The 16487-nt window shown below is 40.8% G+C and overlaps 1 protein-coding gene across 3 annotated transcripts in view; it reads right to left on the bottom strand.

Moving 5' to 3' along the window:
• The window catches only part of LOC149797944 (uncharacterized), a 127813-nt gene extending 115394 nt beyond the window's left edge, over positions 1–12419 (bottom strand). For 2 of the 3 annotated variants that reach the window (XM_089963005.1, XM_089963006.1), the window contains exons 1-4: positions 12322–12419; positions 11958–12017; positions 5899–5976; positions 5535–5594 (exon numbers count right to left, since the gene is read on the bottom strand). The gene's annotated coding sequence lies outside the window, so the exon portion shown is untranslated. The remainder of the gene's footprint in view (positions 1–5534; positions 5595–5898; positions 5977–11957; positions 12018–12321) is intronic. The other variant, XM_089963007.1, reaches the window with a different exon arrangement.
• Between the last annotated feature and the right edge of the window lie 4068 nt (positions 12420–16487).

Raw genomic sequence — 16487 nt, 5'->3', positions numbered from 1 at the left:
TAGATGGCGGTTGGACATATTGATCTCCCCTTAATAATGCGATTGCGTCAAAACCCGTGTATATCAGTTATTACTGGTGCGTAATGCACCCTCTCTAAACGGAATTAACTGTGGGAAGGTTGGGGTTGTGTTTCATGATCGGGTAATTTTTCGTGAAGACACATAGTTTACTAGCAACAAATTAGTTTCTTCTTTATATATGTTAAACAATAATAATACCTTCCGAGCACAGGTAAGAGGTAGAGGCAGGCACATCCCTTTACCCCAAAGAGAATATCTCTGGTCCTCTAACTTATTGGAGACAGCTCCTTGGTAACACGACTGGAGAATATTACATATATCGTGGAGCCTTTTTGAAAAGTTACTATTTTCCCTTCCGCAAATCCAGCGAAAGTCGTGAAGCCGCGTGTTATGAAAGTGTCAAACGACCTGGAAAGATGACCTGTTGCGCCACCGCTATATATCCCACTGGATCCAACTGAGCCCTTTGGGAGAGTGTGGACTTCGATCTCAATCCCATGGCATGCATAATGTCAGTTAGAGAACAGTTCCGGTCAAAGGCTATTCTTTTCGTAACTGTTCTAACCTCATGAGACGAAATGCGTAACAAACTCATCTGAGCTAGAGTTATGTATTGATACGCAGAGCGAATAAAACACTTAATCCATGACGAAAGAGTGCGATTTTTTATATCGTTCTTTCCATGTTTGAAAGGAAGAATAGGCGTCATCTTCTTGGACGCAACATTTCTGTCTTTTCAAGATTACATTTTAAAGCGCATACTGGGTCTTGTAGATGGCCTTGAATGGAGGTGTCAATAGAAGACAATGCTTTCAGTACAAGGGTTTGGTTACACATGGAGGGCAGCTTTGTTTTGGCGATGAAAGAGGGATCCGTCATAAATGAAACTAATCGGTCTTGTCGGAACTACATATTATTCGGGTACATTGATATGGTTTGTATTTCGCTTATCCTGCCTGCCGTCAATAATGTGATGAGGAAGCATGTTTTGTATAAAATTGTGCCAATCAGTCATTTGAAAGCGGATAAGCGGATGCTTTTTGCCAATCAGTCATTTGAAAGCGGATAAGCGGATGCTTTGTTTAACCAGACTTGTAGCCATGATATATTCCACTCTGAGCAAAGAGGCAAAACGTTTTAGACCGTGTATAATGAAAGTTGAAGACGAGGTAGGATAAGTCTTTGTTTGCCATATAACCTCTTTTTCATAACGATCAATGGTGTCTGCGATCATGTTGCTGTAAAATTTGATTGTGTTTAATGCTAACATTTCCTCGTCGAAGAGCCAGAGGAGGTAGTTAGCTTTCTCAGGTATAGATGCATGTAGGGATATAGTGTGTTCCTATATACTCCAATGTGTAAATAAAATCCATTTGCCTCCCTAAGCTTTCAGAGTCCAGCGCATTCTTGCTTCAGCGATTGTCTCTGCGACTGTTTATGTCTAAGGGCCTGTTTAGTATGATCCAGACGTGCAGGTTCAGTAGGTCTGTATTTGGGAGAAACAAGAACCGTCGTGATTGTTTAAGTAGATGAGAGAAAGTCTTTAGTTTCTGAGAAATTTCCGTTGTAAGATTGATGAAGTGGCTGATATACGAAAACTCCCATCTGAGTGGTGAAATGAAGACGACGAGATACTCCGGTTGTCTTGCGTTCTTGTATCACATGCGTCTTATGATGTGTTGGACGGCAGGTTTATGCATCCAGGCCGTTGCAACCTATGGATAGCGCGTCGAAAGCCCAGGATTTCGGAAGAGGGACTGGTGAGACATAGGTTGGGAGCTTGGTGTTCCATCATGTCGCAAAGAGGTCCACCAGTGATTGGTACCATCGTGTAAAGATCGGAGAGAAATTCGAGTGATCGAAGGATCATTCCGTCTGTATAAGTTGGTTCTACCCGGATACATAATTTTCAGTACTTTATCAGTCAAGGAATATGATGAACTTAGACACGGACTTGTTGTTGAGGACACCACCAGAGAAAGTCGCAAAACAATTATATAAAGGTATGTGGACATTGTTTGGCCTTTCCGTTTGAGATACGTCGCCACCGAAGAGTTGTCGGTCAGAATGAGGACTCCCTTTCCATTTAGAAATTCCGGCCACCAGTGAAAGGGTGTCTACAAGGCCTTCATCTCTAGCATAATGATAAGCATACGTCGGTGCTTGGGAGACCACATCCAATTGACTTTGCCAAAAGACGACAGAAGCTGAGCTCTCAGCCTTCTGTACTTGCATCCATACCTATTGTAAACTTCTACGGTTGTATTTGCAGAAGTATACCCGCTATGAGCCAAATTAGATTAATCCACGTCTGCTTACAAAACCTCACAGTTATACAAATGGCGAGATGTTGGGCCAGCGAGCAAATATTTGCATCCATTACGATAAACTAAGCATTTATATAGGGCGCAAATGAAGGCTAGCTAGGGTGATGAGGTCTACTGCCGCGTTCAGCAAGCCTAGAAGCGAACAAATGCACGTGCGGAGAGTTTTTCCCTTGACAGTAACGAAGCCACCATTGTCCTGAATTTCAGTGTCAGTTCCTGAGGAAGACGTCCTATCTTTATATTGTGTGTTGAACTCCATACCTAGGTGAAGAAATTGCTGAAATGGTGCTCGGTCGGATTTGTCAATGTTGACGAGGAAACCCAGCTTTGTAAGCAGTGTAATAAGGGTTATAAAATCGTCCTCTAATATATAACTCACCTGATGATTTAGTTCAAGTAACATGATGTCGCTGCCTTAGAGCTGGTAAGACATGAGCCAAATTACAGTTGATATGTACAGTTAAGAACCTGGGACTGATGTTGAGTCCAAAATGAGAGTGTGCGGAATTAATAGACGATGTTCTTGTAGGGGAATAACTGGAACTTCTTTGACGCCTTATCAAAATGTGTGTCTTTAACGTATATACTCATTGTGAAGTGTGCCTCTTTGATGGCATTCAAAATGTACCATGGTGTTTTCCTTGAGAACCAAGGAGCGTGAATGAATTGATTGAGGGCGCTTATGTCGAGGACAGAGTGCTGTTTGCCTTTGGAACCAACAAATTGTTTCTATCGTCCTTTTTTGGAGAGGTCGTTCACTTCGTGCTGCAAGGTGATGGTTTTGTATGGGACCATTTCAATATATTTAGCTGATGGGACTCTTGTCAGAGGAGGACGTGTTTTGAAATCGATACAGAGTCAATTGGAAACCAGTTGTCGGGTCCACTGATAATCGTTCCCTACCTTCTGCCATACGAAAGCAAAGCATTTGTAACCTTTCTTCTGTCGGGATCATTATTAAGGGTGGTTTGGAGATGATGTCATGTATTAAGAGATGGTGGCGATCATGTAGAAAAACGGTGGCGTAAGCGATCGATGCCTTCTAATCCTTGGTCCAACTTGGTTCGCCAGAACTCGTCCTCGACGAGAGGAACAAAGATGGGACAGCTTGTCAGAGGTTTGTGTTCGAATTGTGCGACTTGGATCCTTTTGTTGATTTCCCGAAATGTTCTGTATTGGTTTTCCGGTTGTGGCGGAGGACCTTTGGTATCCTTAGTAGCTTGTTTGCGTACTTCATCAATCTGGCAGTTAAAACGTAAATTATCATATAACGGATATTCTCGCAGTTTACCCGGATGGTGATCCTTAATGAAAGCGGTGGTAGAGTTTAGTGCGTCTAATTTGGCCAATAGTAATTGATCAGCTACATTGACAGCATTAGCTAAGGTATGTTCGGTAGCACTGTTCAAGATCCCGGCCATTATAGTGATCGACTCCCGTGCATCTCCTGTGGAAATCAGAGCAGAAGAAGATGAGCTCTATTCAGCACGTTGGAAAATAGCTGTAGATACCAATATCAACATAAAGCCCAAGGCTAATACATTGAGGACCAACTGTTGAGTGTCTTCAAAAAATTGTCAATCCCTACGAATATAATATGGCTTTGTCAACCCTGTAGCTGCGATGTCAAAGTCAATTGCTGGTGTGTCCAAATGAAAATCTGGTGGTTGACAACAGTACAACCGACGATGAAAACTTGATGGAATGCGCTTTTGTGTGAATACAATACGTTTGATGTTGAGATCTTGTAACAGATGAAGGAAACTGTTCAACTATCTGTGATTATGCTAGACCAAGGAGGCAATCTGATGTTGGATGGTTTCGTGTTCATCATAAAATCAACAGATGATGGATCTCTGGTCCAAGTGCTTGATAAGGTAGGAAGAAGAGGGCAGAGCCATATGTTAAGAAGTGGAAAAGTTTTTCTAAATCGAAGCTCTAAAGATTGTGTCTCTCCGCACCATATTACAGTCACGAGGTGACGAAGTAGTTTGAGAACAAGCATCGTTACAGCTGCTTACATAAGGAGAGGCTGACGTCTTTTAAGGTGCCTGAGAAGGAGTAGTGAGAAGTTTCGAGGTCTGGCATTGAGAAAACTCGTGTAGTGACATGGAGTGGAAACATTAATTTACAATCGGTCATCGATTAAAGAATCTCTTCTATTGACCAGGGGTTAAGAAACGTCATATGTGACATTCGTCGGAAGTTGAGGTACTAAGCTCCGCATCGTAAATAGAGAGTGCATTGAGGCCCTATGTCTATTAGACTGGTTTCAATAAATGTTCGTATACACTAATTCAATAGACTGAAGGACACATTGACTTCCGGTAACTTATCGTGTTTGTTTTGAAGTCTTTGTTCAATATGATCCCTTGTAACAGGCACAGGTCACTCGAAGCGGAAGTATACCCTCTTTGTAGGAAAGACGTCTTCCAAGTCATAATATTGAGACGGGTTACGTAATGTTTAATCCAAGTGACTGTTCCTAGAATTAGCTATGCGAGCTGAGACATTGTTTTTCTTGTTCTCTCGCTGATCATGAAGAGATATAGAGTCGAACCCGTATGAGGCTACGCCTATATTTGTCGCCAAGAAACGAGGAGTCCTGTGTTGGTGATGTACGTGACGGTGCTGTATCCTATCATGCAGATATCTGGCGTTTAGCAAATGGGGGTCCTTTGATGATTTATCTCCCTTATCCGCCAAATATGTAGCGCTAAAATCGTGTCAGCATGTAGGCCTAATGTGTCTTTGTCCTTAGCCGTTAGATTGAAATGATTTGGGAATATACAATACATTGATGTGGACATTAAAATTTAGCAGGACTTTTCTACAATCAAAGTTCATTTTATTCAAACAGGTCTCCTCAGTTTTTTATATGATTTCAGAAGAGTTATTTTTATACAGTCTTAACTTGTCTTCTTCTTAAAGAATTATACATTTAGCCTGAAAGTCTTACTATTTGGAAAAGGAAATGTATTATGCAATGCCACGGTCGTATTGCTAGACTAGTTTTATTACACCAAAAGAAGCAATACAAGGTTGTAAAAGAAAAACAACCAGAGGTACATGCACAATATGCTTTTCATTTTTGTGATTCACTGTCAAGACATAGTTCGGTTAGACGCCGATAGAAAGACATATGTTGTTTCAATATATATATATATATTTTATTTTTTCTCTTACCCGTCCTTCTTTATTTCGATTCCTACTGTAGGTGCATGGGTCTCATTTGATTCTTCCCTTCTGTAATATAAGATATACGCATGGAAAGATGAAAGTTATAGATGAATCAAAAATTCGTACCCTTTGGAACAATGAAACGTAGTTTCTACTGTCACAGTTCAAGATAAAAGGTTCATTTTGTTATACTAGGAGAAGCTATAAAAGGTTTCAAAAAGAAACAACCTTTGACACACCCAAACTATGTTTTTATTATTTACTGAACGAACTGCAAAGTTGCATGCTTAGAGAATGACAGCATTTGAGAGATCAATAAAAAATGGATGCCTTGAACAAATACTACTTAATCAGCATATATTTCTTTTACCCGTCCGTCTTCGTCTGGATTCCTACGCTTTCAGTTATTCCTGTTTTAGGAGGATGAGGCGCATTTTTGTCGTCTTCTCTGTAATATTAAAATAAATGCGCTGAAGGCAAAATATAAAAAGAATACTTAAGTCGATTGAAATACACTGCAAAATATGATTGACGTATTATGTGTAATGATACCAACAATATTGTTAACTTACCTTTATATAAACATAAATATGGGTGAATGCATATGAATTATTCATTGCATTTGACATTAAAAGTAGCAGGACATTTGTACAGTCAAGGTTCATTGTACTGAAAGATGTCTCGTCATTTAAATATAGTGTTTACGAAGGGTGCTTTCGATTTCGTTTCAAATGGTCTTCTTGTTTTTTGTTTGAAATTCTTATCCTTTGTTAAAACTATATCGTGTAGTAAACTATATTTTATTGAAAAGACTTAACCCCTCATAATACCTTATTATAACTACTGCTACCTCACAAATCCTTCCTACTCAGAGAAAACTGTTAAGGGAGCTAAAGATTTTCCGCCCACCTAGATGGCGGTTGGACATATTGATCTCCCCTTAATAATGCGATTGCGTCAAAACCCGTGTATATCAGTTATTACTGGTGCGTAATGCACCCTCTCTAAACGGAATTAACTGTGGGAAGGTTGGGGTTGTGTTTCATGATCGGGTAATTTTTCGTGAAGACACATAGTTTACTAGCAACAAATTAGTTTCTTCTTTATATATGTTAAACAATAATAATACCTTCCGAGCACAGGTAAGAGGTAGAGGCAGGCACATCCCTTTACCCCAAAAGAGAATACCTCTGGTCCTCTAACTTATTGGAGACAGCTCCTTGGTAACACAACTGGTGGAGCCTCTTTGAAAAGTTACTATTTTCCCTTCCGCAAATCCAGCGAAAGTCGTGAAGCCGCGTGTTATGAAAGTGTCAAACGACCTGGAAAGATGACCTGTTGCGCCACCGCTATACATCCCACTGGATCCAACTGAGCCCTTTGGGAGAGTGTGGACTTCGATCTCAATCCCATGGCATGCATAATGTCAGTTAGAGAACAGTTCCGGTCAAAGGCTATTCTTTTCGTAACTGTTCTAACCTCATGAGACGAAATGCGTAACAAACTCATCTGAGCTAGAGTTATGTATTGATACGCAGAGCGAATAAAACACTTAATCCATGACGAAAGAGTGCGATTTGTTATATCGTTCTTTCCATGTTTGAAAGGAAGAATAGGCGTCATCTTCTTGGACGCAACATTTCTGTCTTTTGAAGATTACATTTTAAAGCGCATACTGGGTCCTGTAGATGGCCTTGAATGGAGGTGTCAATAGAAGACAATGCTTTCAGTACAAGGGTTTGGTTACACATGGAGGGCAGCTTTGTTTTGGCGATGAAAGAGGGATCCGTCATAAATGAAACTAATCGGTCTTGTCGGAACTACATATTATTCGGGTACATTGATATGGTTTGTGTTTCGCTTATCCTGCCTGCCGTCAATAATGTGATGAGGAAGCATGTTTTGTATAAAATTGTGCCAATCAGTCATTTGAAAGCGGATAAGCGGATGCTTTTTGTCAATCAGTCATTTGAAAGCGGATAAGCGGATGCTTTGTTTAACCAGGCTTGTACCCATGATATATTCCACTCTGAGCAAAGAGGCAAAACGTTTTAGACCGTGTATAATGAAAGTTGAAGACGAGGTAGGATAAGTCTTTGTTTGCCATATAACCTCTTTTTCATGACGATCAATGGTGTCTGCGATCATGTTGCTGTAAAGTTTGATTGTGTTTAATGCTAACATTTCCTCGTCGAAGAGCCAGAGGAGGTAGTTAGCTTTCTCAGGTATAGATGCATGTAGAGATATAGTGTGTTCCTATATACTCCAATGTGTAAATAAAATCCATTTGCCTCCCTAAGCTTTCAGAGTCCAGCGCATTCTTGCTTCAGCGATTGTCTCTGCGACTGTTTATGTCTAAGGGCCTGTTTAGTATGATCCAGACGTGCAGGTTCAGTAGGTCTGTATTTGGGAGAAACAAGAACCGTCGTGATTGTTTAAGTAGATGAGAGAAAGTCTTTAGTTTCTGAGAAATTTCCGTTGTAAGATTGATGAAGTGGCTGATATACGAAAACTCCCATCTGAGTGGTGAAATGAAGACGACGAGATACTCCGGTTGTCTTGCGTTCTTGTATCACATGCGTCTTATGATGTGTTGGACGGCAGGTTTATGCATCCAGGCCGTTGCAACCTATGGATAGCGCGTCGAAAGCCCAGGATTTCGGAAGAGGGACTGGTGAGACATAGGTTGGGAGCTTGGTGTTCCATCATGTCGCAAAGAGGTCCACCAGTGATTGGTACCATCGTGTAAAGATCGGAGAGAAATTCGAGTGATCGAAGGATCATTCCGTCTGTATAAGTTGGTTCTACCCGGATACATAATTTTCAGTACTTTATCAGTCAAGGAATATGATGAACTTAGACACGGACTTGTTGTTGAGGACACCACCAGAGAAAGTCGCAAAACAATTATATAAAGGTATGTGGACATTGTTTGGCCTTTCCGTTTGAGATACGTCGCCACCGAAGAGTTGTCGGTCAGAATGAGGACTCCCTTTCCATTTAGAAATTCCGGCCACCAGTGAAAGGGTGTCTACAAGGCCTTCATCTCTAGCATAATGATAAGCATACGTCGGTGCTTGGGAGACCACATCCAATTGACTTTGCCAAAAGACGACAGAAGCTGAGCTCTCAGCCTTCTGTACTTGCATCCATACCTATTGTAAACTTCTACGGTTGTATTTGCAGAAGTATACCCGCTATGAGCCAAATTAGATTAATCCACGTCTGCTTACAAAACCTCACAGTTATACAAATGGCGAGATGTTGGGCCAGCGAGCAAATATTTGCATCCATTACGATAAACTAAGCATTTATATAGGGCGCAAATGAAGGCTAGCTAGGGTGATGAGGTCTACTGCCGCGTTCAGCAAGCCTAGAAGCGAACAAATGCACGTGCGGAGAGTTTTTCCCTTGACAGTAACGAAGCCACCATTGTCCTGAATTTCAGTGTCAGTTCCTGAGGAAGACGTCCTATCTTTATATTGTGTGTTGAACTCCATACCTAGGTGAAGAAATTGCTGAAATGGTGCTCGGTCGGATTTGTCAATGTTGACGAGGAAACCCAGCTTTGTAAGCAGTGTAATAAGGGTTATAAAATCGTCCTCTAATATATAACTCACCTGATGATTTAGTTCAAGTAACATGATGTCGCTGCCTTAGAGCTGGTAAGACATGAGCCAAATTACAGTTGATATGTACAGTTAAGAACCTGGGACTGATGTTGAGTCCAAAATGAGAGTGTGCGGAATTAATAGACGATGTTCTTGTAGGGGAATAACTGGAACTTCTTTGACGCCTTATCAAAATGTGTGTCTTTAACGTATATACTCATTGTGAAGTGTGCCTCTTTGATGGCATTCAAAATGTACCATGGTGTTTTCCTTGAGAACCAAGGAGCGTGAATGAATTGATTGAGGGCGCTTATGTCGAGGACAGAGTGCTGTTTGCCTTTGGAACCAACAAATTGTTTCTATCGTCCTTTTTTGGAGAGGTCGTTCACTTCGTGCTGCAAGGTGATGGTTTTGTATGGGACCATTTCAATATATTTAGCTGATGGGACTCTTGTCAGAGGAGGACGTGTTTTGAAATCGATACAGAGTCAATTGGAAACCAGTTGTCGGGTCCACTGATAATCGTTCCCTACCTTCTGCCATACGAAAGCAAAGCATTTGTAACCTTTCTTCTGTCGGGATCATTATTAAGGGTGGTTTGGAGATGATGTCATGTATTAAGAGATGGTGGCGATCATGTAGAAAAACGGTGGCGTAAGCGATCGATGCCTTCTAATCCTTGGTCCAACTTGGTTCGCCAGAACTCGTCCTCGACGAGAGGAACTAAGATGGGACAGCTTGTCAGAGGTTTGTGTTCGAATTGTGCGACTTGGATCCTTTTGTTGATTTCCGGAAATGTTCTGTATTGGTTTTCCGGTTGTGGCGGAGGACCTTTGGTATCCTTAGTAGCTTGTTTGCGTACTTCATCAATCTGGCAGTTAAAACGTAAATTATCATATAACGGATATTCTCGCAGTTTACCCGGATGGTGATCCTTAATGAAAGCGGTGGTAGAGTTTAGTGCGTCTAATTTGGCCAATAGTAATTGATCAGCTACATTGACAGCACTAGCTAAGGTATGTTCGGTAGCACTGTTCAAGATCCCGGCCATTATAGTGATCGACTCCCGTGCATCTCCTGTGGAAATCAGAGCAGAAGAAGATGAGCTCTATTCAGCACGTTGGAAAATAGCTGTAGATACCAATATCAACATAAAGCCCAAGGCTAATACATTGAGGACCAACTGTTGAGTGTCTTCAAAAAATTGTCAATCCCTACGAATATAATATGGCTTTGTCAACCCTGTAGCTGCGATGTCAAAGTCAATTGCTGGTGTGTCCAAATGAAAATCTGGTGGTTGACAACAGTACAACCGACGATGAAAACTTGATGGAATGCGCTTTTGTGTGAATACAATACGTTTGATGTTGAGATCTTGTAATAGATGAAGGAAACTGTTCAACTATCTGTGATTATGCTAGACCAAGGAGGCAATCTGATGTTGGATGGTTTCGTGTTCATCATAAAATCAACAGATGATGGATCTCTGGTCCAAGTGCTTGATAAGGTAGGAAGAAGAGGGCAGAGCCATATGTTAAGAAGTGGAAAAATTTTTCTAAATCGAAGCTCTAAAGATTGTGTCTCTCCGCACCATATTACAGTCACGAGGTGACGAAGTAGTTTGAGAACAAGCATCGTTACAGCTGCTTACATAAGGAGAGGCTGACGTCTTTTAAGGTGCCTGAGAAGGAGTAGTGAGAAGTTTCGAGGTCTGGCATTGAGAAAACTCGTGTAGCGACATGGAGTGGAAACATTAATTTACAATCGGTCATCGATTAAAGAATCTCTTCTATTGACCAGGGGTTAAGAAACGTCATATGTGACATTCGTCGGAAGTTGAGGTACTAAGCTCCGCATCGTAAATAGAGAGTGCATTGAGGCCCTATGTCTATTAGACTGGTTTCAATAAATGTTCGTATACACTAATTCAATAGACTGAAGGACACATTGACTTCCGGTAACTTATCGTGTTTGTTTTGAAGTCTTTGTTCAATATGATCCCTTGTAACAGGCACAGGTCACTCGAAGCGGAAGTATACCCTCTTTGTAGGAAAGACGTCTTCCAAGTCATAATATTGAGACGGGTTACGTAATGTTTAATCCAAGTGACTGTTCCTAGAATTAGCTATGCGAGCTGAGACATTGTTTTTCTTGTTCTCTCGCTGATCATGAAGAGATATAGAGTCGAACCCGTATGAGGCTACGCCTATATTTGTCGCCAAGAAACGAGGAGTCCTGTGTTGGTGATGTACGTGACGGTGCTGTATCCTATCATGCAGATATCTGGCGTTTAGCAAATGGGGGTCCTTTGATGATTTATCTCCCTTATCCGCCAAATATGTAGCGCTAAAATCGTGTCAGCATGTAGGCCTAATGTGTCTTTGTCCTTAGCCGTTAGATTGAAATGATTTGGGAATATACAATACATTGATGTGGACATTAAAATTTAGCAGGACTTTTCTACAATCAAAGTTCATTTTATTCAAACAGGTCTCCTCAGTTTTTTATATGATTTCAGAAGAGTTATTTTTATACAGTCTTAACTTGTCTTCTTCTTAAAGAATTATACATTTAGCCTGAAAGTCTTACTATTTGGAAAAGGAAATGTATTATGCAATGCCACGGTCGTATTGCTAGACTAGTTTTATTACACCAAAAGAAGCAATACAAGGTTGTAAAAGAAAAACAACCAGAGGTACATGCACAATATGCTTTTCATTTTTGTGATTCACTGTCAAGACATAGTTCGGTTAGACGCCGATAGAAAGACATATGTTGTTTCAATATATATATATATATATATTATTTTTTCTCTTACCCGTCCTTCTTTATTTCGATTCCTACTGTAGGTGCATGGGTCTCATTTGATTCTTCCCTTCTGTAATATAAGATATACGCATGGAAAGATGAAAGTTATAGATGAATCAAAAATTCGTACCCTTTGGAACAATGAAACGTAGTTTCTACTGTCACAGTTCAAGATAAAAGGTTCATTTTGTTATACTAGGAGAAGCTATAAAAGGTTTCAAAAAGAAACAACCTTTGACACACCCAAACTATGTTTTTATTATTTACTGAACGAACTGCAAAGTTGCATGCTTAGAGAATGACAGCATTTGAGAGATCAATAAAAAATGGATGCCTTGAACAAATACTACTTAATCAACATATATTCCTTTTACCCGTCCGTCTTCGTCTGGATTCCAACGCTTTCAGTTATTCCTGTTTTAGGAGGATGAGGCGCATTTTTGTCGTCTTCTCTGTAATATTAAAATAAATGCGCTGAAGGCAAAATATAAATAGAATACTTACGTCGATTGAAATACACTGCAAAATATGATTGACGTATTATGTGTAATGATACCAACAATATTGTTAACTTACCTTTATATAAACATAAATATGGGTGAATGCATATGAATTATTCATTGCATTTGACATTAAAAGTAGCAGGACATTTGTACAGTCAAGGTTCATTGTACTGAAAGATGTCTCGTCATTTAAATATAGTGTTTACGAAGGGTGCTTTCGATTTCGTTTCAAATGGTCTTCTTGTTTTTTGTTTGAAATTCTTATCCTTTGTTAAAACTATATCGTGTAGTAAACTATATTTTATTGAAAAGACTTAACCCCTCATAATACCTTATTATAACTACTGCTACCTCACAAATCCTTCCTACTCAGAGAAAACTGTTAAGGGAGCTAAAGATTTTCCGCCCACCTAGATGGCGGTTGGACATATTGATCTCCCCTTAATAATGCGATTGCGTCAAAACCCGTGTATATCAGTTATTACTGGTGCGTAATGCACCCTCTCTAAACGGAATTAACTGTGGGAAGGTTGGGGTTGTGTTTCATGATCGGGTAATTTTTCGTGAAGACACATAGTTTACTAGCAACAAATTAGTTTCTTCTTTATATATGTTAAACAATAATAATACCTTCCGAGCACAGGTAAGAGGTAGAGGCAGGCACATCCCTTTACCCCAAAAGAGAATACCTCTGGTCCTCTAACTTATTGGAGACAGCTCCTTGGTAACACGACTGGTGGAGCCTCTTTGAAAAGTTACTATTTTCCCTTCCGCAAATCCAGCGAAAGTCGTGAAGCCGCGTGTTATGAAAGTGTCAAACGACCTGGAAAGATGACCTGTTGCGCCACCGCTATACATCCCACTGGATCCAACTGAGCCCTTTGGGAGAGTGTGGACTTCGATCTCAATCCCATGGCATGCATAATGTCAGTTAGAGAACAGTTCCGGTCAAAGGCTATTCTTTTCGTAACTGTTCTAACCTCATGAGACGAAATGCGTAACAAACTCATCTGAGCTAGAGTTATGTATTGATACGCAGAGCGAATAAAACACTTAATCCATGACGAAAGAGTGCGATTTGTTATATCGTTCTTTCCATGTTTGAAAGGAAGAATAGGCGTCATCTTCTTGGACGCAACATTTCTGTCTTTTGAAGATTACATTTTAAAGCGCATACTGGGTCCTGTAGATGGCCTTGAATGGAGGTGTCAATAGAAGACAATGCTTTCAGTACAAGGGTTTGGTTACACATGGAGGGCAGCTTTGTTTTGGCGATGAAAGAGGGATCCGTCATAAATGAAACTAATCGGTCTTGTCGGAACTACATATTATTCGGGTACATTGATATGGTTTGTGTTTCGCTTATCCTGCCTGCCGTCAATAATGTGATGAGGAAGCATGTTTTGTATAAAATTGTGCCAATCAGTCATTTGAAAGCGGATAAGCGGATGCTTTTTGTCAATCAGTCATTTGAAAGCGGATAAGCGGATGCTTTGTTTAACCAGGCTTGTACCCATGATATATTCCACTCTGAGCAAAGAGGCAAAACGTTTTAGACCGTGTATAATGAAAGTTGAAGACGAGGTAGGATAAGTCTTTGTTTGCCATATAACCTCTTTTTCATGACGATCAATGGTGTCTGCGATCATGTTGCTGTAAAGTTTGATTGTGTTTAATGCTAACATTTCCTCGTCGAAGAGCCAGAGGAGGTAGTTAGCTTTCTCAGGTATAGATGCATGTAGAGATATAGTGTGTTCCTATATACTCCAATGTGTAAATAAAATCCATTTGCCTCCCTAAGCTTTCAGAGTCCAGCGCATTCTTGCTTCAGCGATTGTCTCTGCGACTGTTTATGTCTAAGGGGCCTGTTTAGTATGATCCAGACGTGTAGGTTCAGTAGGTCTGTATTTCTGAGAAACAAGAACCGTCGTGATTGTTTAAGTAGATGAGAGAAAGTCTTTAGTTTCTGAGAAATTTCCGTTGTAAGATTGATGAAGTGGCTGATATACGAAAACTCCCATCTGAGTGGTGAAATGAAGACGACGAGATACTCCGGTTGTCTTGCGTTCTTGTATCACATGCGTCTTATGATGTGTTGGACGGCAGGTTTATGCATCCAGGCCGTTGCAACCTATGGATAGCGCGTCGAAAGCCCAGGATTTCGGAAGAGGGACTGGTGAGACATAGGTTGGGAGCTTGGTGTTCCATCATGTCGCAAAGAGGTCCACCAGTGATTGGTACCATCGTGTAAAGATCGGAGAGAAATTCGAGTGATCGAAGGATCATTCCGTCTGTATAAGTTGGTTCTACCCGGATACATAATTTTCAGTACTTTATCAGTCAAGGAATATGATGAACTTAGACACGGACTTGTTGTTGAGGACACCACCAGAGAAAGTCGCAAAACAATTATATAAAGGTATGTGGACTTTGTTTGGCCTTTCCGTTTGAGATACGTCGCCACCGAAGAGTGGTCGGTCAGAATGAGGACTCCCTTTCCATTTAGAAATTCCGGCCACCAGTGAAAGGGTGTCTACAAGGCCTTCATCTCTAGCATAATGATAAGCATACGTCGGTGCTTGGGAGACCACATCCAATTGACTTTGCCAAAAGACGACAGAAGCTGAGCTCTCAGCCTTCTGTACTTGCATCCATACCTATTGTAAACTTCTACGGTTGTATTTGCAGAAGTATACCCGCTATGAGCCAAATTAGATTAATCCACGTCTGCTTACAAAACCTCACAGTTATACAAATGGCGAGATGTTGGGCCAGCGAGCAAATATTTGCATCCATTACGATAAACTAAGCATTTATATAGGGCGCAAATGAAGGCTAGCTAGGGTGATGAGGTCTACTGCCGCGTTCAGCAAGCCTAGAAGCGAACAAATGCACGTGCGGAGAGTTTTTCCCTTGAGAGTAACGAAGCCACCATTGTCCTGAATTTCAGTGTCAGTTCCTGAGGAAGACGTCCTATCTTTATATTGTGTGTTGAACTCCATACCTAGGTGAAGAAATTGCTGAAATGGTGCTCGGTCGGATTTGTCAATGTTGACGAGGAACCCAGCTTTGTAAGCAGTGTAATAAGGGTTATAAAATCGTCCTCTAATATATAACTCACCTGATGATTTAGTTCAAGTAACATGATGTAGCTGCCTTAGAGCTGGTAAGACATGAGCCAAATTACAGTTGATATGTACAGTTAAGAACATGGGACTGATGTTGAGTCCAAAATGAGAGTGTGCGGAATTAATATACGATGTTCTTGTAGGGGAATAACTGGAACTTCTTTGACGCCTTATCAAAATGTGTGTCTTTAACGTCTATACTCATTGTGAAGTGTGCCTCTTTGATGGCATTCAAAATGCACCATGGTGTTTTCCTTGAGAACCAAGGAGCGTGAATGAATTGATTGAGGGCGCTTATGTCGAGGACAGAGTGCTGTTTGCCTTTGGAACCAACAAATTGTTTCTATCGTCCTTTTTTGGAGAGGTCGTTCACTTCGTGCTGCAAGGTGATGGTTTTGTATGGGACCATTTCAATATATTTAGCTGATGGGACTCTTGTCAGAGGAGGACGTGTTTTGAAATCGATACAGAGTCAATTGGAAACCAGTTGTCGGGTCCACTGATAATCGTTCCCTACCTTCTGCCATACGAAAGCAAAGCATTTGTAACCTTTCTTCTGTCGGGATCATTATTAAGGGTGGTTTGGAGATGATGTCATGTATTAAGAGATGGTGGCGATCATGTAGAAAAACGGTGGCGTAAGCGATCGATGCCTTCTAATCCTTGGTCCAACTTGGTTCGCCAGAACTCGTCCTCGACGAGAGGAACTAAGATGGGACAGCTTTGTCAGAGGTTTGTGTTCGAATTGTGCGACTTGGATCCTTTTGTTGATTTCCGGAAATGTTCTGTATTGGTTTTCCGGTTGTGGCGGAGGACCTTTGGTATCCTTAGTAGCTTGTTTGCGTACTTCATCAATCTGGCAGTTAAAACGTAAATTATCATATAACGGATATTCTCGCAGTTTACCCA

This window comes from Sinohyriopsis cumingii, chromosome 6, assembly GCF_028554795.1.
Source record: "Sinohyriopsis cumingii isolate HCF-2022 chromosome 6, ASM2855479v2, whole genome shotgun sequence".
In the NCBI taxonomy this organism is placed as follows: domain Eukaryota; kingdom Metazoa; phylum Mollusca; class Bivalvia; order Unionida; family Unionidae; genus Sinohyriopsis; species Sinohyriopsis cumingii.
This window is presented reverse-complemented; position numbering and strand designations above follow the sequence as displayed.